Below are 20,626 nucleotides of genomic sequence, written 5' to 3' on the forward strand. Positions count from 1 at the left end.
CTCAGGTGCGAGTTAGACACAAGTTCACAAAGGCTCCTCTTTGAGTCGTCTCTTCAAACCCTTTCTCACCTGAGATGAAGAAAGATGCTCTCTGCCCTGTTACCCTGTGCTTGGTGTGCAAAGCGGGTGATAGGGTAATAAGGGACTCACCATAAGTGAGTCCTTTAATCCCCAAATCCTCTTCTAATCTCTCACATTTTTATTCATCTGCTGCAACATCTTTCATAGTCTAGAGCAGAGGTCAGTGAACTATCATACTCTAGTCAAGTCCTACCCACTCCCTATGTTTATAAGTAAAGTTTTATTGCAACAAAGCCACATTCATTCATTTGTACATTGCCTATGAATACTTCTATTCTGCAGCAGCAGAAGTGAACAGGTGCAACACAGATGATATTGTCCATAAAGCCTATTTACTCTCTGGTCTTCTACAGAAAATGTTTGATGAACCCTGTTCTGGAGACAAGAGCACAAATCTGGTTTCTGTCACCTTCTTTTGCAGATACAGCAGGTGCTTCTTGCTTCTCTTTTTGAAGGTGTTATATTGAGACCTATATGAAACTGTGACTAAAATGGATTCACTTTAACCTTCTTTCATCCTGTTGAACATTTGTCAAGTATCCACTGATAAGCCAGGTATTACACTGTAATATTTACCCAAGTTACCTTGGTCTAATCCTTATAAGGATACTGTGAGGAAAGCAACATGTTCTCATTTTACAGAAGAGGATATTTACCCTCAGAGAATTGTAGTAACTTGCCTCAGGATATACGGTCAGTAACCCACTAAAGTAAGAATAAAACTAGTTCTGACTAAGGAGGAAATGCTTTTACACATGTCTCGATTCTGTCCAGCTGCATTTTCCAGAGACTGGAAACCATGTTGCAAAGTTCTTCTCTCATTACCGGTTCTTATTTTCCATCTCAGAGATGTAGGGTGCTATTATCATCACCATTCCTAGAACACGTGATCTGGGAGCAGTGGAGACACTCCTTTGTTTGAATAGCATGAGAACTGTATATCTAATAACTCCCTTTCAAATTACGATTGAGATGGACGCTGTCAAAGCCACCATCTGCAAATGTATATTCCAGCTAAATTTCAGAACTCTTTGTTATGAATTTCCTCCTAGGGAGAGTGTTCTTTCCTGACTTCTGCTTGTGACAAGTGACATCAAAAGAAGACAAAATAAACCCCTAGGACCTTTCAATTCACTTTTATTGCAAGAAAGAATGGAAGAGTTAGAAAAAGATTGTTGACACAATGTAGACCACTCCCAAACCCTACTTCCCACTGTCCTTTCTTTTTTTTTTTTTTTTTTTTTTTTTTTTTTTTTTTTTTTTTTTTTTTTTAGGTGGAGTCTTGCACTGTCACCCCGGGGTGGAGTACAGTGGCACAATCTCGGCTCACTGCAAGCTCTGCCTCCTAGGTGCATGCCATTCTCCTGCCTCAGCCTCCCAAGTAGCTGGGATTACAGGTGCCCACCACCACACTCAGCTAATTTTTTGTATTTTTAGTAGAGACAGGGTTTCACCGTGTTGGCCAGGCTGGCCTCGAACTCCTGACCTCGTGATTCACCTGCCTCGGCATCCCAAAGTGCTGGGATTACAGGCGTGAGCCACCGCACCCAGCCTCATTGTCCCATTTTTTAGACGAGAACAGTGAGATCTAAAGGAAACAAAAGAAAAATAGTGAACCAACATGCACAGTAATTAACTACTGAGTTAAGAGAAACCAGATTTCAGACTCCAGACATAGTTTTCTCTCTAGTATGACTAAAACAAAAGATAACCAAGTCTTTTGCCTTTTTTCATCTAACAAATAATATTCTGTGTTTGCTTATTAGATACCCATGGTTTTTTGATGCTGTAAGAGAAAAGGGCTAAAAACAAGTCAAGATTTCAGAAGTTAATAGAATAGGTCAAGTTTATTCAGTAAGAAGATCATCAAGCAACCTTCATGAAGACCAAATTAATCTAGAGTATATGGGAAGCAGGGAGTATACAAGACAGCAGCAAAACAGAGTCCAGAGAGGGGTTGGGAACAACAGAGAAAAGACAGAGAACTTAGGTGGGGTTGCAAGTAGGAAGATTTAAGTGTGGGGCATAAGCACATTGTACACAGGATTTTGAAAGATCAATTGTATTTAAAATTATGCAAAATCTTCCATTTTTATTATATACATAAACTAGTAAATTTCTAATTACTTTTTATTTCTCTTGCAGATGTCAGACTACTGTTTCTTTTAAATACAACATATGCTGAGACTTAACAGACGGCCTTTTTTGTTCAAGATAATTTAATATCCATCAGTCCTTTGTCCTTCATTCATCCAATTCATTTGTTTGACTCATGCCACGTATATTTCCTGAGCACCCGAAATTGTCTCGTACAGAACTCTCACTCATTCCCTCAGGCATTGTTTTCATTCAGAAGCCTCCTAGACCTGTACTGGGCAAGCAACATGTTGCAAGGTACACGTCTTGTTTGTGTTTTTGTCATGCTTGTCATAACAGGTAGTGCCTGTGGTAACCTTCAGGAAACATGTTTATATGAAACAATAACCAGAGACCCAGGTGACTGACTCAAAGGTTTCATCGTTAAGTCAGTCATGATAGATTTGGTAAAGACAGGCAAGTAAAAATATATCACAAAACATTATGGTGAGAAATCAAAAAAGATAAGGAGAGAACACGCAGAAAGTACATAAAGAGGCCTTGCTGAAAGGCCAATCACATGCTTTCACGTTCTGTAGATGAGAACAGAAAGGTCACTCCAGCTACCAGAGAGAGACACTTGTTCTTGAAGAAAGAACAAAATTAAAATCCTGAACCTCTCATCCTACCTGTTGTCAAGTACACTGCACTGATTACTTACATTTCTTGACTGTAAGAGGCTTTGACAAGCAACAAGTGTGAAACATGCTGGGAGTTGATTATTCTATTGAATAGGCTCTAGATAAGTTGGATAAATGAAAGGCATGCTGCTTGCCTCTGAAATCCAGGCTGAGGAAATAAAGTGGAATTGGCAAATACAACATTTCCAATGAACTCCAGTCACCACCTTCAGAGACAGCGGAGTCAAAGCAATGCATCAAGTTCAAAGGCGAATCCAAGGCGCTCAGTGCATATTAATTTGCAGAGTCACTCCTGAATCCACATTACATATAAATATGTCGAATCTCAATTTCCACTCAACACACATTTATTAAAAGCTGGCTCTTCATTTATTTATGCATTCAGCACTTGTTGTACAAATGTTTTCCGTGCCCAGATTATGCTTGAGACTATAGAAACAGGGTCAAGCTTAGCCAACATTGCCTCACCCTGAGGAAGCTGATCATCTAGTGAATGACCCCATAGCAAGTAATCACTCAAATAATCAGTTTAGATTTTGATAAAAAAAATACTAATAAGAAAACGTACAAAGTGTGAAAAGAATGTACAATTAGGGGCCTGGAGGTCAGTGGATTTCTCCCTGAGGAAGGGATATTTAGGAAAAGACATGAAGGTGAGCTGGAGGAAACCAGGTAACAAGATGGGCTGTCTATTTAGGAGAAACCTCCATCATCTGCCACAGTGCTGGTGACTGTGTGTGTGTAGAGAGAGAGAGAGAGAGACTAAGAAGCCCTGTGATAAGCCATTGTCATGGCTAATATTGAAAGTCAACTTGATTGGATTGAAGTATACAAAGTATTGTTCCTGGGTATGTCTGTGAGGGTGTTGCCAAAGGAGATTAACATTTGAGTCAGTGGACTGGGGGAGGCAGACCCACCTTCAATCTGGGTTGGCACAGTCTAATCAGCTGCCAGAGTGGCTAGGATAAAGGCAGGCAAAATAATTTGGGAGGACTAAACTGGACAATTCTTCTGGTCTTCATCTTTCTCCCTTGCAGGATGCTTCCTGCCCTCAAACATCAGACTCCAAATTTATCAGCTTTTGGAATATTGGGCTTATACCAGTGATTTGCCAGGGGCTCTTGGGCTTTCAGCCACAAACTGAAGGCTGCACTGTCGGTTTCCCTACTTTTGAGGTTTTGAGACTCGGGCTGGCTTCCTTGTTCCTCAGCTTGCAGACACCCTGTTGTGGGACATCACCTGGTGATTGTGTGAGTCAATTATCTGTAATAAACTCCCTTTCATATATACATCTAGCCCATTATTCCTGTCCCTCTAGAGAATACTGACCAATATACATCCATATCAGTCATACAAATTCATCCATATCAGTCATAATGACCAATACATCCATATCAGTCATAACGTTTTTAGAGGCAACTGTTGAAAATTATGAAAAAATTCATGAAAGGGTGAACAATACAAAAGTTTCTCTCTCTCTCTCTCTCTCTTTCTCTTTCTCTCTCATGTTGTTTTAAGCTCCAGCTTTTTCCTGATTCTGAGTCTGGTATTCCTTGCAGTCACAAGAGGGCTACCAAAAGCAAAGAATATGCTTCTATGTTCATATTCGAGATGACAGAACAGAGGCCTCCCCCCCAGACATAGACTGTTGGACTTATCATTCAGTTCTCCTGGTCTAATTAAGTCATTCTGATTATAGGGGAATATAATGCACTGATTGATTTAGAACGATAAGAGTCTACCCTTGGAAGGACAGCATGAAGTCAACGTCCACTAGAATTGATGGAGGTGAAACAGAAGCAGAGCTCTGGAAAGACAGAAGCAGCAGGATGTGTGATACAGGTGCTGAGGTACCTGCCATGAGTGTCCCTACATCAGTGAGCCCAGAGAACTCCAGAGGAGACTCATGGTCAGCCCATGGCTGGATTAGGACATTAGAGCATCAGCTTTGGTCTTGAAAAGATCTGGATTCTATTGCTGTTCTTCCACCTGCTGGCTGTAACAACTAGATTAACAACTCAGCATCTCACTCTCAGCTTGATCATCTTTAAAACAGGGAAAATAATTACAATTATATGGTAAGTTTTTTGACAATGATGGTATGTTTTTGATAATAGAATGATATAGATAACAGATAATGCATTTGATACATAACATACAATCAATGTACATTCTTCCTTCCTTGTGCCTTTCATCCATCCTGCCCCGGAAAAGGGGGGAAAATTAATTCTCACACAAAGTCATAGTGAAGCTATGAAGGCTCAATGGCAAAAATGGGTTAAAAAACTGGGAGAGGAGGTCGTGCAGAGAGTAATGCTTTCACCCAACACTGGTGATACAGCAGCACAACTTAACATTGAGGAGCAGAGACACCCAGGGTGTCTGGTGTGGATGCAGAGGATGTATGTGGTTGATGCGAGAGATGTAGGGCAGAGCCGAAATATGTTTGGTCTGTTTAAGAGTGGTCATCTTCCTGGACTCAGAATCAGACTTCCTTTTGAAGACTAAGGCCTCCTACCATATCAAGTTCACTGTGTCCTTTTCTTCAGCAGGAATTCTCTTTCAGGAGATTCCTCAAGGCTCATGCAAAGAGGCTGCATGTAGGCCAGCCCTGCCAGTTCACCCAAGCACCCAGGCATGCATCAATGCTACCTAGATTCACCCAAGAGCCCACTGTAGGAGCAGCATGTGCTTAAGCAAAGGTAACAAAGGCTGACTCAACAATGGCATGCAATGTGGTTTCTTTGGTGTCACTGCAAATTATGGAAACAGAATCTGATTTCGCTCTTGTTTCAACAATTCTGAAAAATAAACAATAAGGTCACGCACTAAGGAGAAAGCTGAAAACACGAGGAGAAAACAAAATTCTAAAATTAACATTCTCTAGAAACCCAGAGGGGTTTGGAATCTTTTCTATGTGAAGGGGGTTAAGGAATGAAAGTAGAAATGTAATATGGCCCTCAGAGTTTGCTTGTGGAACAGGCTGGAAGATTATAAATGTATTTTGTGAAGTGGGGAATGGGAGAAGTGCAACATAGCATATTTGGGGAAAAGTAGGTAGCTCAAAATTGCTGGAACATATGTTTTGCATAGGGGCCTTCAGGAGATGAGGCTGCAGACTCATAGACAGGCACTAGGAAATAGAAAGGTTCTTCTCCCATCCCAAGATGTTTGCCCTTCATGCTGAAGGTGAAACAGAATCTCAGGATATCTCTGAAGTAGAGACATATTATTTATATTTTTGAAAGATCGCTCTAGCTGCTAGGAAAAATAAATTCAGGGACTACAGACAGAGAGTAAATTTCTGTAAAGATCCAAATGAGAGGCAACATCATCCTGAAAATAGGAAGCAATAAGGAATGGCAGGAAATGAAGCTGGAGAAATGGGATGAGCAGATAACAATGGACTCCTCTGCCATCTTAAGTGACTTCTGTTGGAAAAGTCAGAAAAGCTTGAGGTTGGGAAAAACAGGCTGTGATCCTGGTGAGCGTCAATGAATCCATTGTTTGTGTAGACATGGTTCTGGCTTCGGGTGTTGAAAACGGAGCCCAGACTCCATGTGGGTCTCTGCCCAAGACCCCATTACCTGAAACCCAGAAGACAAGAAAGAAAAGGGGTGTATTGAGAGTTAAAGTTTTCTGAAAGGGATGGTGGGTTTCTGTTTTGAAAGTCTGATCTGACTGTGAGGAAATCAGTAATAAAAATTCTGCATTATTCACATTTCTGGCATTTATGTTGCTGAGTATGATTATTTGCATTTCAATTCTAACACATGAAATTTCATGGTATTATGGGCTGAACTGTGTTCTCCCAAAATTCATATGCCAATGTTCTAACCCTCAGACTGTTTAGAGATAGGTAAGGCCTTCAAAAAGTAATTAAGTTAAAATGAGGCCATTAGGGTGGACCGTCATCCAATATGACTGTATCTTCATAAGAAGAGACAGTTAGGACACAGATATGCACAGAGACACCATGTGAGGACACTGGCAGAAGAAAGCCGAGGAGAGAAGCTTCAGAAATCAACCCTCTACTGGCACCTTGATCTCTTCCCTCCAGCCTCCAGAGTGGTGAGAAAATAAACTTACATTGTTTAATCTATTCAATCTGTCGTATTTGTTATGAAAGCCCTATTAGTATTAAAAATTAGTGATTAGCAATTAATATTATAAAAGTAATACACTTTATATAACCTACTGGGAAGGCTTAGTTGGACAATTCAAACTACTAAATGAAATGAATGGTAAATTTTTGGATAGTGTTTTTTGAGGTTATTTGAATTAAGATATTTTTGTGACTTATTATCTAAAAAACATTCTTTGGCTATTATTACAAAGTCAAAAAATAAGAGATGCTGGTGACGTTTTGGAGAAAAAGGAATTCTTTTACACTGTCAGTGGGAGTGTAAATTGGTTCAAACAATGTGGAAGAAAGTGTAGCGATTCCTCAGCGACCTAGAGACAGAAATATCATTTGACCCAGAAACCCTATTACTGGGTATATATCCAAAGAAATATAAATCATTCTATTATGAAGACACATACACACATACGTTCTCTCTAGCACTGTTCACAATAGCAAAGACATGGAATCAACCTAAATGTCCATCAGTGATAGACTGGATAAGAAATATGTGGTACATATGTACAATGGAATACTATGCATTCATTAAAAGGAACAAGATCATGTCCTTTGCAGGAACATGGATGGAGTTGGAGGCCATTATCCTTAGCAAACTAACACAGGAGCAGAAAATCAAACACTGCAGGTTCTCACTTATAAGTGGGAACTGAATGATGAGAACACATGGACACATAGAAGGGAAAAACACAGTCTGGGGCCTATTGTAGGATGGAGGATGGAAGAAGGGAGATGATCAGGAAAAAATAACTAATGGATACTAGTCTTAATACCTGGGTAGTGAAATAGTCTGTACAACAAACACCCATTACACACACTTACCTATGTAACAAACATGCACATCCTGCACAGGTACCCTTGAACTTAAAAAATTTAAAAGAAAAAAATCCCACTATCATGTCCCTTATATGAAACTTAGTTTGAAGAAATAAAAATAATAAAAACCCTTATTTAAGAATTATTAGAATTTGAATGATACATTTCAATAGCCATAAGAGAACGTGTAGAACATAGGAAGGTTTGGAGAAAGCTGCCCAAGGTGGTGAGCAGATCATTAAGATTCCTATCATCTCCTTCTACCAGGACTAGAGCCAACCCTGACCAATCACCCAGAAACATTACTATTAATTTAAGTGGATTAACATGAAAAACAAAAATCAATAAAATGGCTTCTAGAGAGTGCTCATTCTTACCATACCTCTCCCAATGCATCAAACACCAACCTTTTTGATTCAGATAGGGTTCAAGATTTGAGGGCATTTTTGTATGACCTAGCCCCTGTGTAATTACCCTTGGCATTGTATTTCTTTTCCCCCTCTGTGATCCATCTGCACCAGTCTCATTTCAAATCTTTTTTCGCTTGTTTGTTTTATTTTGAGACGGAGTCTTGTTCTGTCACCCAGACTGGAGTGCAGTGGCGTGATTTCGGCTCACTGAAAGCTCCACTTCCCGGGTTCACACCATTCTCCTGCCTCAGCCTCCCAAGTAGCTGGGACTACAGGTGCCCACCACCCGCCCGGCTTTTTTTTTTTTTTTTTTCTTTTTAGTAGAGATGGGGTTTCACTGTGTTAGCCAGGATGGTCTCGATCTCCTGACCTTGTGATCCGCCCGTCTCGGCCTCCCAAAGTGCTGGGATTACAGACGTGAGCCACCGCGCCTGGCCATTTCAACTCTTACTCTACACTCCGACACTTTGAACTTTGCTTTCTCTACTTTGTTTCCTCTACAACTATGTTTATTGGGAATTCATTTCTTCCTTTCAATCTAATTGAAACATCACTGTATTAGAAGACTTGGCCGGGCGCGGTGGCTCAAGCCTGTAATCCCAGCACTTTGGGAGGCCGAGACGGGTGGATCACGAGGTCAGGAGATCGAGACCATCCTGGCTAACACAGTGAAACCCCGTCTCTACTAAAAAATACAAAAAAATAGCCGGGCGAGGTGGCGGGCGCCTGTAGTCCCAGCTACTCGGGAGGCTGAGGCAGGAGAATGGCGTGAACCCGGGAGGCGGAGCTTGCAGTGAGCTGAGATCCGGCCACTGCACTCCAGCCCGGGCGGCAGAGACTCCGTCTCAAAAAAAAAAAAAAAAAAAAAAAAAAAAGAAGACTTAAAGCCTCAACCCAGTGATGTGACATATTTGAAGAATTCCAAGAGGACTGTATTATCTGGGACTGGTGACAGGTCACACCCAGGAGCAGTTTCCTATGCCAATCCCCATTTTATGGTTCTAGCTCCTCTTTACCAGAGGAAAAGGGGTTGTCATTTCTTCACATCATGGCTATAAGATCAGAGCTATCAGGTTGGGTTGGGGGAGTGGGTGCTTGGGAATCATAGATGGGGAAATAGCCTAGCAAGGACTTGGTGAATCTTGGTGAAACATTTAGTTTTAGTAAAACTGATCTTTCCATGAGCTCAGCCTTGCTTATTAGTTCATATCTAAGGTTTTGCATTGAGGTTTGAATTCAGAGCCTTAGTAAATACTAAAGGGTAATTTGTTTTATTTTCCTTCTTGTGCATGTAGGCCTTGCAAGGGGAGTGTGATGGGGCAGGGGAAGGTTTAACTACTCCTAAGACACTTGGTCAAAATATCATCATCATACTATTTCAATTCTGTGACTTTGACTCTCCCAATCTTGTCATAATTCCTAAGCAATAGAAAACCATTGATGGCATTTAAGTGAATTATTTATCATAAGATCTGCTTTAACTTTTATCCAATTGTTCCTTCTGCTCTCCCTACTACTCATCTATTTGCAAAAAGGTTGCTTATCCAACTAATACTGACACAATAACTGATTTAGTTAAACCAGTACTTACTCACTGGTGCCTCATTTACAGAAGGCTGCTACTAATCAAGGATTTTTTCCTAAAATCTGTTCATTCAGTTAAATAAATAAGTCTGTGTTCTCTCTCTCTCTCTTTCTGTGTATATGTATGCGTGTGTTTGAATTTTTTCCACAGTACAGTTGACAGTTGGGTAAGTTGTATTGTTGGTTCATAAAAGTACCAGAGAGTTTTGAGCATCTAGGTGGGGCTCAGTAATAGATGAATATCCTGAAATAAAACCAATAGCCACAATAGGGCCCACAATAGACCTGAGTTTACATTTTGCAATAATATCACCAACTTGATGGTCAGTTTCATATATTGTCACTTTCTTTCTAGGCATTGACTCTGTTTTCCCTTTCCCCTTGCTCTCATATATTCTAATGTCTATTTTGTTGATAATTTCCAAATTGATATTTCTAGCCCCAACCTCACTTCTGATCCCCAGACTTAAACAACCAAATGTTCCTTTTATATCTCTTTAATGCCTCATAACATGAACATGTCCTAAACAGATCCATGGTTCTTTCCTGGAGCGTCAGAAAAAGAAAATAAGGCAATTGAATAAGGAGCACATGGGTAAATAAATAGGTTGCATTAGTTCATTTTCACACTGCTATGAAGAAATACTCAAGATTTGATAATTTATAAAGGAAAGAGGCTTAATCGACTCACAGCTCTGCATGGCTGGGGAAGCCTCAGGAAACTTACAATCATGCCTAAAGGTAACTCTTCACAGGGTGGCAGGAGAGAGAATGAGTGTCCAGTGAAGGGGGAAGCTCCTTATAAAACCATCAGACCTCATGAGAACTCACTCACTATCACAAGGACAGTATGAGGGAAACCGTCCCCATGATTCAATTATCTCCACCTGGTCCCACCCTTGACACATGGGATTATCACAATTCAAGGTGAGATTTGGGTGGGGACACAGAGCCAAACAATATCATAGGTAGATGTTATAAATAAAACATATAAAAAATCTGCTCTCACTGAGAACAGGGCTCTGTAGCCTGCACTGACATTGCTGACAGTCAGATGTCTGTCTTGCTGTGACTGATTCTGTATGCCTCCACCTTCTTCTGGATACTAAGTCTGACCTGATATCTCCTATGAGCACATCCAATTGCAGCAGCTAGGGCATGTGCTCATCTGCCTTCACTGCAAAGAAATTTGATAAAAACTCCATGTTCCTGATTGTGGAGCTGGTCCTGCAGCTCGTGTGCTTGTATGATCAGAATCAAACTCAACCAGATCCTCACAGAGTCCACTGCTGCTGCTGTCATGCATATATATATATATACACACACACACACACACATTTGGGTGGGGAAACTGTTATCCACTCTGAGTTCCCAATTTCAGCAAATAAATAAGCACATCATCCATCCAGTTTTTAAGCCAGCATCTTAGGAGTCACTGTTGATTCTCTCACACTTACTAGCAAATCCCCATTCTTTCCATTCTGAAGACCTCTTGAGCCTATCTTGAAAAGTTTACACCATCTTTACTTCTTCTCATCTTTTACTGCCAACAATAGTGTGACCCCTATCATCTCTCACCTGGATTATTTCAATGGCCTCCCGACCGGTCTCAGATCTTCCAGTCTCACTGTATGCTACATTCCATTTTTCCACAGAGCACTCAGAGTATACTATTCAAAATACAAACCGGATGATGCCAGTCCATGGCTAAAACTAGCCAGTGTCTTCCCGTTACACTTCAAGTAAATTCCAAATCCCCTTCTCAGGCCTGCAAAGTCCTGGATGACCTAGCCCCTGTGTGTAACTACCATTGACGTTGTATTTCTTTTCCCCTTCTCTGATCCATCTGTACCAGTCTCATTTCAAATCTTACTCTACACTCTGGCACTTTGGACTTTGCTTTCTCTACTTTGTTTCCTCTACAACTATGTTTATTGGGGGTTCTTTTCTTCCTTTGAATCTAGTTGAAACATCACTGTATTAGAAAATTTCCTTATCATTAATTTATCTAGCATTTCAGCCTCTCTTATTTTTTCTTCCTAACAGGTAACTCAGAATAATTTTAAATATTTAAATATTTGCCTTTTAACTTGGATATGGTTTTTGTAGATTAGAATGCAAAATTTATAAGGGTTTTTTTTTTCAATTGTTTTTCATGTTCGTCCCTGTTGTCTAACATTGCTCAGGGAACTTAGTATGTATTCAGTAAATATTTTTTTGAAGAAAGAAAGAGAGGGAAAGAGGGAGGGAAAGAGGAAAGGAGAAACAAACACATGGACAGATGAGGAAAGGAAGGATAAAAGAGAGAGAAGGGGGCAGTTAGATTGGTGCTTAATTTAATGGATCTTCATATAACTCTTGTATATTGAGCCACACGAGTTGAATTAATCATCAAGGATTTTTGTGTGATAATCAAACAAAGCAAGTTGTAAACAGTAAAACACCATGCAAATCACAGCCATTAATGCTTGTTAGTGACTCTTTCCTGCCCACCTCTCCAAGGCTATCCTCACTCTTCAGTGTTCAGACAAACAGGATGCAACTTCTCTCCACCCCTCTGAGTGCCTGCTTTATTTTCTCTGCCTTAAAGAAAATTCACCCTTTAAAATCTCCTCCATAGCTTTTTTTAGAATGCCTAATTTTCCTGCATTTTGAGTTAGATATCTCCTGTTTATATTTTATGAGGTCCCACATGCCTGTGGTAACAGTGTGGCAGTAAGCCACTGTCCTAATCACATCATTTGATGAGACTCTGTATAAGAACCTGTCCTCTGATTGGTGAAGAGCGCCTTGAGGGATATAAGCCTTATTCATTATAACACTAGCACTTAGCAAAAGAACTGGCATGTAACTGGCAAAGAGTAAATATTAAATCAATATATGAAAAGGTGGTTGAATAAGGAGTGTATGAGTGAATAAATAATCATTTTATACCTGCTAAACACAGGCACTGTATTATTAACATTTTCATACACTTTCTAGCACCTAGTGTCTTAAATATAATAGGCATATAAATGCATGGCAGCTATATTTTTGGATGTGTGTTTATTTCTCTACAGAAGAACCACTTTCTCTCTCTCTCCCCCTTTTTTTCCTTTTTGAGACAGAGTCTCGCTCTGTCACCCAGGCTGGAGTGCAGTGATGCGATCTCAGCTCAGGTTACCACAAGCTCTACCCTCTGGGTTCATGTCATTCTCCAGCCTCAGCCTCCTGAAGAGCTGGGATTATAGGCACCGCCACCACTTCTGGCTAATGTTTTCGTATTTTTAGTAGAGATGGGGTTTCACCGTGTTAATCAGGATGGTCTCAATCTCCTGGCCTCGTGATCCGCCCTTCTTGGCCTCCCAAAGTGCTGGGATTACAGGCATAAGCCACTGCGCCCGGCCATATGTGGCCCAATCAGACTTCAAACAAGGGTATTCCACACATCAAGAAAAAACAACAGGTATTATTCTAGAGACATCCACTGCCTGAGCAAGAGCAGAGTCCTTAATTCACTCTGACAACTTCTCTTAAGTAGCCAAAGTGAATTGGAATCTTTCCCTTGAGACATTCATTGGAAAACACAATTTGGATTAGTCTAATAACTGAATGTCAACTGACTTCCAAAACAAAGCAGTGAGGCATGCTTCCCTCTACAAATCAAGTAACCCAGAGAGTACAGCCTCAGTAACCACTAATAAGGGTTCTCAGAGGATTGAGGCCAGCCAGGAAATTGCTTTTACCTACAGGCTAAAGTGCAAAAACCTTAACTTGGCATCCACAGTCTTTTAGAAGTTGACCCTGACTTTCCCAATCATTAAAACACGAGGTGAAATCCCACAAGCATTTCCAAAGAAGCACAGGAGAGAGAACATTTCAGGTAGAAAGGACAATTTGAATAGAGGTGGGAACGTTGGTTAAGGCCAGCAAATCAGAAACGTTTGTGAGGTGTGTATGTGGGAGGAATTAAAAACAAAATAGAGAAACAATGGCCTGGCTGTGGAACTTCTTGTATATTAGGTGAAGGATGATGTGCTTTGATGTATTTATATCAATAGGCTATAGAGAGCAATACACATGTCTTTGATAAAGGGCAAATCCTATTTGGGGCAGAAAAATGTACCTCAAATCAGATTATTTATTATGAGTAGTGCAGAAACATATGTCAGAGAATAAAAGGACAGGGCCTGCTTATATCATAACCAAACACTTGGTACAAATGTTTCTTGGACTTCTGGTACGAACAGGTGGCACAGTTTTTGCTTGTTCCTCTCCTGGAAATGCCACTATAAACCCCAGAACTGGTGGAAGAGATAACCGAAGGAGAACGCTGAAGGGTGTGGGAAGAGGGCGAGCTGATTTGGAACTCCAAGACTGGAAGAACAGCACGGCAGCAGGGCATCCTTCATCCTGCCATTCAATTAAGGAAGGCCACCCAGACCTGGCATTTACTAGTCCCTGACTCACCAACAGAGGATAGCCCAGCTAGGCTCATTCTGCCCGCAAATTCAACAAGAGCCTGTCTGACAACATCAGTTTATCCAAAAACCACCATCAAAAGGGGTTGACGGGTAGACCCTAAAATAGTAGGAGTCCAGGCAAAGAGCTCTTCTTTCCCATTGGGCCTGAGACTGCCTTTTTCCATTGGAAGATTCTGTACGGGTGAGGCATGATGTCAAGAATGACCCAGTAAAGCAAGTAGCCCGGTCCAGGAAGCCTCTTTGTCCCCACAGACCCAAGACTCTCCTTCCCCATCCAGAGCCAGCAGAAGAATTGGGGGCTTCAGTAAGTGGGGATCCCACTGTACCTTTCACCAGTGAAAGACACCTAGTGGCTAGACTTGAAAACCCCCTTCTGCACCCCGAGGGAGCACTAGCCCGAACCAGTGGGAACCCAGCAGCACCGCACCAAGTAGATGAGAGTAACACTGTAAAGGTTCTGCAAATTAAACTCTCCTTGAAACCACAGCTCATGAATTAGGCCAAAGCCTGCATTCTAAACCTAGACTAGATGACTGCCCCAAAAATAAAACATCTAAATAGAAACAAAACTATTCTGGCCGGGCGCGGTGGCTCAAGCCTGTAATCCCAGCACTTTGGGAGGCCGAGACAGGCGGATCACGAGGTCAGGAGATCGAGACCATCCTGGGTAACACGGTGAAACCCCGTCTCTACTAAAAATACAAAAAACTAGCCGGGCGAGGTGGCGGGCGCCTGTAGTCCCAGCTACTCGGGAGGCTGAGGCAGGAGAATGGCGGGAACCCGGGAGGCGGAGCTTGCAGTGAGCCGAGATCGCGCCACTGCACTCCAGCCTGGGTGACAGAGCGAGACTCCGTCTCAAAAAAAAAAAAAAAAAACAGACAAAATGTCCAGGAGGATATGACTGAAAATTACCTTTAATATCACACCCTCCCCCGCCACCAGATCATAACTTGAATGAGAAAATCAACTGATTCCATACCAAGATGAATCAGATGTTGGAATTACATGACACAAATTTTTTGAAAGTAGTTATAAAAATGCTCCAAAATTCAATCACAGATTATGTTGAGAAAAATGAAAAACTGAAAAATCTCAGCAAAAGAGGTTACTAAAAAATAGCCAAATGGAAATTAAGAAACTAAAAACTACAATATAGAAAATATCTCATTTTGTAGACTTTATACAAGTGAAAATGATTTACCATATAGCTGCAGTAATTAAGATCGTGTGGTGTTACTAAACGCTTAGACACATAAATCAACAGAATAAAATCAAGATCCTAGAACCAGATGCACACAAATATGTTCAACTGGTTTTGGCAAGGGTAAGCAGGTGATTTAATGGAGGAAATATGATCTTTTAAACACATAAGGCAGTGGCATTTAGGCATTCATAGACCAAAAATATATACTTTAATGTAAACCTCACACATCATAAAGTAATCAACTCAAAATTGATCATAGACTTAAATATAAAACACAAATCTGTAAAACTTTAAGACAAAAGAGGAACATCTTTAGGATCTAAGAATAGTCTAAGAGTTCTCAGGCTAGACACCAAAAGCATAATCCAAAAAAGAAAAAATTGATAAATTGCATCTCATCAGTGGTTAAAAAATGTTCTTTCTTTGAGAGTCTATGTGAAGAAGAAAATACAACCTACAATCTAGGAGAAAATATGGCAAACTTTATGTCTGGCAAAGGACTGGTGTTTAGTACATATAAAGAACTCTCTAGACTCAACAGTTGAAAAAGATGAAGAGACATTTCACTGAAGAGGATATGAATAAAACAAATAGCACATAAAAACAATGTCCAACATCATTAGCCATCAGAGAAATGCATATTAAAACAACAATGATATATCACTCTACCCCTATCAGAAGGGGTGAAATTAATAATAAACAACATCATCACCAAATGCTAGTGACAATGCAGAGAAAATGAATCAGTCATATATTGCTGTTGGGAATGTATATTACTGTACCCACTGAAAAACAGTTTGACAGTTCCATATAAAACTACACATAAATTTGCCATATGACCAGGCAATTACATACTTGGGCATTTCTCCCAAAGGAATGAAAACTTATTTTCATTCAAAAACGTGTACATGAGTATTCATAATAACCTTATTTGTAATAACCAGAAATATGAATGAGTCTGAATGTCCTTCAGCAGTGGAATGGTTAACCATCTGTGGTACGTAGGTAGCATGGAATACTATGCAGCAATAAGGATGAATGAAAAACAACTTAAGTGAATCTGCAGAGAATTATGCTGCATGAAAAGAATAAACTCCTAAAGGTTAAATTCTGTATTCTTAAATTTATACAGCATTTTGAAATGATAAAATGTTAAAAATGGAGAATAGATTAGTGGTTAGGAATTAGTGACAGAGCTGGGCACGGTGGAAAAAGTATAGTCATAGGGATGGTTGTAAAAAGGCAAAATAGGGATCTTTGTGGTGTTGGAATTTCTTAGTATCTTGACTGTGGTGGTAAATATATGCGCCTGCAAGAGTGATAAAATTATAGAGAACTTGATATACACATATACGCATAAAGTAAAACGGGCAATTTGAACTATGTTCAGTGGACTGTATAAATCTCAAAGTCCTTGTTGCGATATTTAACATAGTTTTGCAAGATATTGCTATTGGAGGAAACTGAGAGGAGCATAGTAACGATATCTATGTAGTATTTAATGTAATTGTATGTTAATTTATAATTATCTTAATAAAAGTTTCAATTAAAACTGTTGCTTGACTTTATTTGGAGCAGTACATGTGTTGACTGAGCATATAGCTCTAAAGGAGTGACCAGGAGGAGTCGGGGTGACAATGTGTGTTGCTTTATAATGGCTGATCTTAGGAAAGTATTAAAAGAAAATGATGTTATTAGTCAATAACTGGCTACTTTATAAGTAGAAAAAGAACAAGCGGCAGTTCAGACATTTGGGACCTTAAAGAGTTGGTAAAATCACCACTTCTGAGACCTCAAAATAGGAAGTAAGATTGAAAAAGCTTTGGATTGACAAAGACCCTTGAAGATTTAGCATTTCTGCAAAAAGTAGTGTCTCAGCTTAGTTGTCTTGAAAGCAGAGCCTGAGACAGGTTTATGTTTGGGTGTCTTATTTGAGTAGGAAGGAAAGACTAGGACAACAGTGCAGGCAAGGAGAAAGTTCCAACCTAAGATATATAATGACAGTGGCCACTGCTGTGTGTGACAGGTGCCAATCATAACAAGACCTTCTGAGAAGGCTTATGCAACGTGCCTCAGAATGTCAACCCATGAAGTGGAAAGAGGCATGGGGAAGGGAGAAACAAGTAGATTATAACCCTTACTTTGGGGATAAATCATATTGCAAAAATACTACCAAACAGCCTTTGATTCTTTGATGTTTGTTTGTTTGTTTGTTTGTTTATCTATTTATTTATTTATTTATTATACTTTAAATTCTGGGATACATGTGCAGAACGTGCAGGTTAGTTACATAGGTATACGTGTGCCATGGTGGTTTGCTGCACCCATCAACCCATCATCTACATTAGGTATTTCTCCTAGTGCTATCCCTCCCCTAGTCCCCCACCCCTTGACAGGCCCTGGTGTGTGATGTTCCCTGTCCTGTGTCCATGTGTTCTCATTATTCAACTTCTACTTATGAGTGAGAACATTCAGTGTTTGGTTTTCAGTTCCTGCCTTAGTTTGCTGAGAATGATGGTTTCCAGACTTGGAACCAACCCAAATGCCCATCAATGATAGACTGGATAAGGAAAATGCGGCACATATACACCATGGAATACTATGCAGCCATAATAAAGGATGAGTTTATGTCCTTTGAGGGACATGGATTAAGCTGGAAACCATCATTTTTTTGATATTTAAAACAGCTTTCAAGGCCAGGCATGGTGGCTCCTGCCTGTCATTCCAGTACCTTGGGAGGCCCAGTGGCTGGATCGCCTGAGGCTAGGAGTTTGAGACCAGTCTGGCCAACATGAAAATACCCTGTCTCTACTAAAAATACAAAAATTTGCTTGGCATGGTGGTGGGTGCCTGTAATCCCAGCTACTTGGGAGGCTGAGGCAAGAGAATCATTTGAACCTCAGAGGCAGAGGTTGCAGTGAGCCAAGATTGTGCCACTTCACTCCAGACTGAGTGACAGAACAAGACTCTGTCTCAAAAATAAAAACAGAACATTCTTCAAGACTCCATGTGTATACCAGCAGAAGTGGACTTTACAGATTTACAGAAACCTGTCAGATCTGAAATATGCACCCTGGAAAATGGACAAGAAAAAACTCCCAGAAGATAGAGCAAAGATCCATAAAGAACAAGGGACAATGATTGTTTCTTCCAAAGAAAAGAAGCAGGATTTAAGTAGGAAATGCACCTGCTTTCTCAAGGTGGATGACCTTCATAAAGCCAGTTCAGCAGGACATCCAAATTGCTTCAGACCAGCTTCTTCTGTGGTTTCCCATTTGTTCACTTTCCGATTTAGAATGTCTTCAAAATTGAGGAAGATGGGAGGATGGACAATTTCTTTTTCTGTAAAATAAATTATTGAATGATAGGAAGACCTATCCAGACCTGATGGAGAAGCTGAGCACGTCTTGGAGATGCTCCATATTAGATTTTCAACAGGATACATTGGGACGTGAAATATCCAGCCTGATTCTCTTGGGAAAGGTATAAGAGGTTTTGCTATGGGAGAGACAAGGGAAACATATACTTTGGCAGTGACCAGAAGGGTGGACTGAGAACTGAGAACAATGTCCACCTTTTTCTCTTTTTGGGCATTTTACAAGTTTCCTGCAACTACACAGAGGTGACATCCAGCCGGTGAAATATGAGTAGGAGTAACTTGCTTCATCCTTAGAACTGACCCATTAAATAACAAATCTCCCATAGATAATTTGTAATTCTCTTTTTCTATTTGTAGCTGTGTGGACAGACTTCAAAGAACTTAAATGTAGGTGGAGACAAAGATAGAGAAACACTGGTTTCCAAACATCTTTGAAAATGCAGAGTCCTCTTGCTAATCCATACTGAACTGTAATTTATGTAGTATGGTAAAGAAAATAAATTTTTCAGATGCAATTCAAACCTCTAATCGATTGACTTTAACTTAATCAAAAGGGATATTATTCTGGGTGGCCATTACCTAGTCACATGATCCCTTTCTGAGCGACTACATGTCAGTCTTGGAGCAGACGGCTCTTTCCATTGCTGGCTTTGAAGAAGCAAGGTGCCATGAATCCTGTAGCCACAGGAAGTTAATTTTCTAACAATCTGATGGAGCTTGGAAGCAGATTCTTCTCCAGTTGAGCCTCCAGGTGAGGACAAAGCCTGTTGAACACTTGGATTTCAGCCTGGTGGGACCCTGAGCAGAAGACCCAGTTAAACTGTACCCACACTTCTGAGCTATAGAAATTGCGAGATAATGAATGCATGAATGCATGCAGTTTTTTGCGAGATAATGAATGCATGAATGCATGCAGTTTTAAGCTGTTAAATTTGTGGCCATTTTTTATGCAGCAATAGAAAACTCACGCAGTTACCTTACCTAGTATAAATCTTAATTATTTTCCTGAAAGAAAATCTCATGAGGGTCTTCTTAAAGCAAAGAGTTTTTCCCTTATTTTTTCATTATTTTCCCTGATTTTCTGATATCAACCAGAAAAAGTTGAATTGAAAAGAACCCCTGGTGTGCAGCATGTTCTCCTTCACACCTTTGTCCCTCTTGAGTTGAACTGATCTACTGTTGTGCAGTACTTTTTAGAATCTTATCATATCGATGAATCACTTGACATATAATTAACTACACTTTTTCTCTTTATATCAGCTCTCATTTTTACTTATTTAAGTCGATGCAAAGAGTGAGTTAGCTATGGTAACACTAGCTGCTATAAGATATAAATAAACAAATCTCAATGACTTAGCAGAGTAAAAGTTTATTTCTTCTTATGAAACATTCTAAAGATGAATATGCGCCAGCAAACTAACCTGTGGAACTGTCTTCAAGGCACTGACTCAGGACCAATTTTTGTTTCTAAGTTTTATATCTCAGTGGTCTGCAACATGCAGTTTCTAAAATAGTCCTGGTGTTCATCTCCATATCATCCAATCTGTGGGTAAAAGAGAAGGAAGAATCATACATAGAAAGTTTTTATGTGCCAGGCTTTGAAGTAGTTCCCATTATATCTAAACAATTTCATTTACTCTAACTAGTCTCGGAGATATGCCTGATTACAAGGGCTCAGACTGACGTCTCATGGGTTGAGGCTAGGGGTGTTGATAATCATTCTCTAAAGCACAGGGCAGGCCCCCACAGTGAAGAGTTGTCTGGTCCCAAA

The 20,626-nt window shown here is 40.2% G+C and overlaps 1 long non-coding RNA gene across 1 annotated transcript in view; it reads right to left on the minus strand.

Annotated features, from left to right (window-relative positions):
- The window catches only part of LOC126961337 (uncharacterized), a 41,177-nt gene extending 20,786 nt beyond the window's left edge, over positions 1–20,391 (minus strand). The window contains exon 1 of the long non-coding RNA XR_007728268.1: positions 20,277–20,391. This is a non-coding gene — a long non-coding RNA (uncharacterized LOC126961337). The remainder of the gene's footprint in view (positions 1–20,276) is intronic.
- Between the last annotated feature and the right edge of the window lie 235 nt (positions 20,392–20,626).

The sequence above is a fragment of the Macaca thibetana genome, chromosome 8 (assembly GCF_024542745.1).
Source record: "Macaca thibetana thibetana isolate TM-01 chromosome 8, ASM2454274v1, whole genome shotgun sequence".
In the NCBI taxonomy this organism is placed as follows: Eukaryota; Metazoa; Chordata; class Mammalia; order Primates; family Cercopithecidae; genus Macaca; species Macaca thibetana.